A 3,486-nucleotide genomic window follows, 5' to 3' on the forward strand; every position below is an offset into this window, starting at 1 on the left:
ATATGTAATACTTTTTCAAATACTGTTAATCATTAATTGTTCTTTTTAACGTAAAACCTGCTATGAAACTTTAAAGAGGAAAAATGCCATACAAGTTAATATAATTCAACTTTATTAAAACATTGCATACATGTCTATTGCATACACAACCAAAACATACATTTAAAAAAAAGTACGTTATATTAATTATATTTAGCTCAAATATAATGGACTACAAATAAAAAAGCTTAAAAAAAGGCATTTGAGAACGTTTGCTGAACAAAAGAAAAGCAGCTGAGACAGTCAGGTCACCGGCTAATGAGGCGGACTCGGGACTGGAGAACACGGCGGACAGGGGAGCACAGACGGGAAGGTCGGACTCGGCAGACATCAACAGCCCAATAAAGATAAACAAATCCAGAGGAAAAGGCAAGCGCAGGAACCAGTCGGCAGGCACAAGTCAAAACCAGGCAGACAATTCGGGGACAGAGAATGATGTGCAGCAGGCAGGTAAAACTGGGCAGAGAACAAGACGGAGCAAAATCAAATAGCAAGCCATTAATATAGGAGGACACAAATAGGATCTTGATACGACAGGACAGGACACATGTATGAGCAGACAGTACAAAATAATCTCTCAACGAAACAAAGCACACTATAGCAGAAAAATGAAAGGAAAGAAGAAACATAGCCGCAACCAGCTGAGCGCAACCAATAGAAAAAAAGAGCAAAAGTTAGAAAAGAGAGACAAAGATCAAACCTGACTCCTGACAGAAACATCACATTAGCGTATTCTTTTCAGTCTTTTGATACTTTTATTTTAAACAGTTAAATAGTTATTTTAAACATCTATCAAATCTTAAGTAAATTGTGTACAAGTTATTTTTATTTTATTTTAGGTCCTCATTATAACAGGATAGTACAGATATGAAAGCAAAAGATAGTGAGAAAAGTGTAGGGTGACATGAGCCAGGTTTGAGCTCCAGTCATATGTACAGAAATGCTAGGCTGCTTGTACTACCCATAAGGCTGAGTCTCTGAATGCTTGGAGCATATCCTCGAAAACAGTCAGTTATATCATAATTGAGAGTAAAAGGTTGAGAAAAATAATATATGTATCAATATATTGGACGCATGCACACCTAAAGTGACCTCACTGCTGTCAGTGTACTTAATGTTAATATTAAAACAAAAAAAACACTCATTGCTCTTGACTGATTAACTTTTGTAGCATTAACAATGATTCATCTATATTTAATTTATACAGTGAGGAATATGCAATATTATTACATTTGTTTATTCAATTTCTGTACCTGATCACCTACAAACTGTTCTATTTATTTATTTATTGTGCTATTGTTTGTAATTTGTTCATTTGTTTCCCTTATATTTAACTAATCAAAATTTTTGCCATAAATTTATTTATGAGAATACAAGATAAGGATCAAAACAACAATAAAAACAGCTATTTTATTTTTGTGGCAGGGCCAGTGAAAATGTTGGCTGGGCAAGAAAAAAGTAATATATTATACATACATATTGTCAGTAATATAATATGCAACCCCAAATCAGAAAAAGTTGTGATGTGTTTTAAAATGCCATGAAATTGAGAATCTGTGGTTTGTTAATTCTCTTTGTCTTTTATTTAATTTACAAAAGTACAAAGAAAATACTTACAATGCTTTCACTGACCAACTTAAATGCAACAAAAAAAAAACAAAGAAATTTTGATTTTGATGGCTTCAATACAATTCCAAAAAGTTGAGACAGGCAAAGTAAACATGACAGAATACAGAATATCCTAATTAAACTGTTTTGAAACAGTTCACAGGCAGACCATTTGGTAATAGGTGAGGGTATCATGTTTGGGTATAAAAGGAGCATCTTAGTCTTTGCAAGCAAAGCTGGATCATGGCTTATCACAAATTTCAAAATTTGTTTACATTTACAAAATACAATTAATTTGGTCAGTAAACACATTGTAAATATTTTCTTTGTACTTGCAGAAATTCTGCAGCAAGACCTTTTAACTAAACTAAACAGATTTTAATTTTCACAGGCTTGATTTTGATTTTATTGCATTTTACAAAACGTCCCCATTTCAGACTGGATTTGTACATCTGGGATGGCAGGAGGTTTAGTAAATAATGAGAAAATTAACATTTTTGGATGGAGTACCCAATTTAACATTACTTACAATTTTGTCTTTGGGTATCTGTCCAGCTTCCATTGCCACTGGCTGTCCAGGCTGATTCTAGGCAATACAATTTGTATGCAAAACTTTATGAACATGGATACATTTTAAAAATTATCAGGCCTCACAATAGCACTTTATAAATTTTGAGGTTTTCAAAATGGACTTGAAGCCACTAGTGCCCTATCATGATCACATTTTGCATCAAAGATAAAAAGTAACATACCATGTTGGTGTTGATCCACACTTGAATTATGTTCATGACTCCATTCTTGCATTCTTGGTGCTACAAAAGAGACATTATTGTGATTCTCTCTTATAAACATTTAACTTATATTTGCATATGTAAGTACATTTATTTTAAGTTTGATAAGACAAATGCTGCTTTCCGAAGTTAAGTAAACTTCAACGGATTTCCCCTGCTCCGGGAGTAGGGAGCAATGGACACTGTGTAGGGAGCATGTCAATCGGAACACAGTTCATGCACGGAGCTCTCTTCTAACGAGATGATGATCTGAATCAGGTGTGTTAACAATGAGAGACGTGCAAAACATGCAGAGCAGGGGTACGCGAGGACTGGGATTGAGAACCGCTGGTCTAGAACAATTCTTACAAGTACAACATGACGTAGCTGGGCGCCGCGGACAGACGCCGCCGGTGTGCCTACACTCATAGAAAATAATGTATTTGAATTTTAAAGACGTGGCGCAAAGCAATGCTGCGCTTCTCGTCCGGTGTGTGACCGCCTGAAACGCTGTTTTTTTTTTCACTTCCAAAAGCGGATGATGTCAGGAAACAGTGGTTGCAATTTACTTTTTAACTCTGTTCCTGAGCACTATAACCCCAATTTGCTATTGTGTTGCTGCACATTTTACTGAGGACAGCTTCCACATCACAAGTGAGAAGTGCCGGATTCCCAAAAGCTTTTGTTGAAAGACAGAGCAAGGGGGCGTGGCAGTACTGAAACACTGTCTAAGCTGTTCGCCACCAAGCATGAGAGCATGTTCTAGTACACCCCCAAAACAAAATCAAGACTTTGTAAAAGAGCATAATAGGACCCCTTTAAGACTCACATGTTAATTCATGCTGGAATAAAGCCTGTCAGCTGCTCTCAGTGTGGAAAAAGTTTTACACATAAATCAAGCCTTAAGAGGCACATGTTAATTCATACTGGGGAAAAGCCTTTCTCCTGCTCTCAGTGTGGAAAGACTTTTAAACAGAAAGGAGACCTTAAGATTCATTTGGTAACTCACACTTCATAAAAGCCTTTCATCTGCTCTCAGTGTGGAAAGTCTTTGGCGCGTAAAGGATAC

General features: G+C 36.2%; 1 long non-coding RNA gene across 1 annotated transcript; it reads right to left on the minus strand.

The window, feature by feature from the left end:
• Positions 1-159: 159 nt before the first annotated feature.
• Positions 160-2,472, minus strand: LOC107756337 (uncharacterized). The gene is made up of 3 exons (XR_001641806.1): positions 2,400-2,472; positions 2,177-2,233; positions 160-495 (listed from the first exon to the last, which is right to left on the minus strand). It is a non-coding gene; the product is annotated as an uncharacterized LOC107756337 (long non-coding RNA).
• Positions 2,473-3,486: the final 1,014 nt, after the last annotated feature.

The sequence above is a fragment of the Sinocyclocheilus rhinocerous genome, unplaced genomic scaffold, assembly GCF_001515625.1.
Source record: "Sinocyclocheilus rhinocerous isolate Xijiao unplaced genomic scaffold, SAMN03320098_v1.1 scaffold14502, whole genome shotgun sequence".
Classification (NCBI taxonomy): domain Eukaryota; kingdom Metazoa; phylum Chordata; class Actinopteri; order Cypriniformes; family Cyprinidae; genus Sinocyclocheilus; species Sinocyclocheilus rhinocerous.